A 1,060-nucleotide genomic window follows, 5' to 3' on the forward strand; every position below is an offset into this window, starting at 1 on the left:
CGGCCGCCCACAGCGGGTCTGTGGATCTCCGGGACGGGGGCGCTGGAAAATGGGAGTGGAGGGGGTTCTCCGTGCAGAAAAAGGGCGGCCGAACGCACGGCGTTCGGATAATGCCCGGTATCCACTTACTGCTCTGCTTCGCGGGCGTGTACACGTTATTCTTTTCATTTGAACCTATACCCGGGGAGATGGGAAGGGTAGGCATAACCAACCAGTGCCCTTACAAATGGTGGAACTGAGTCAAGAAGAAATGATTTGCCTATCCAGTGTACTAAGCAAGAAGCTGTCCCTCCTCAGTATGCTATCCAATGCTTGAACAAGTGAAGTGAGCATCTGCTAGGCAAGGTTTTAGTGCTGGGGACGTGACAGCAAAACACAGCAAGTCTCTGTGCTTGTGGAGCTGTCCATCTAGACAGGATGACAGAAACAGTAAGTGATACTTACCATGAAGAACATAAATGAGGATAAGGAGAGGGAAAGAGATTTTATAAGGAGTGGTCAGGGAAGGACTCTCAAAAAGGCATGAGTTAAACAGAGATGGAATAACAGGGACTTTGAATAATGCAAAGAATGCCCAGGGCAGAGGGAAGAGCAGCGTGGAGACTGCTAAGCAAGATCTTGCCTGCCTTGTTGAGGAACGGGAAGGAGAACAATGCAGCTGGTGGTTCTCCAAGTATGCCCGCTGGAAGCAGTAGCACCTGCGAACTTGTTAGAGATGCGAATTTTCCAGTTCCACTTTAGACCTACTGAACCAGAAACTCTGAGGGTGGGGCCCAGCAGCGTGCCCTTTAACAAGCTCTCCAGATGATGCTTGCTGGGGCCGCGAGGGTGGGAGACCCTCTAATGAAGCAGAGTAAGGTCAGGAGGACAGCGGCGGCAATGGGTGTGGCGTGGAGTAATCACAGATCACCCAGGCCTTGTAGGCCATGATAAAGGACTTGGCTTTTACTGAGATGAGAAGCAGTTAGAAAGTGGTGAGTAGCTTGATCTGATCATTGAAAGGATGACTTTTCTGGGATTTGTTTGAAAATATCCCGCAAAAAGACGGACAGAGGCTGGG

This window comes from Colobus angolensis, unplaced genomic scaffold (genome assembly GCF_000951035.1).
Source record: "Colobus angolensis palliatus isolate OR3802 unplaced genomic scaffold, Cang.pa_1.0 Scaffold5, whole genome shotgun sequence".
Classification (NCBI taxonomy): domain Eukaryota; kingdom Metazoa; phylum Chordata; class Mammalia; order Primates; family Cercopithecidae; genus Colobus; species Colobus angolensis.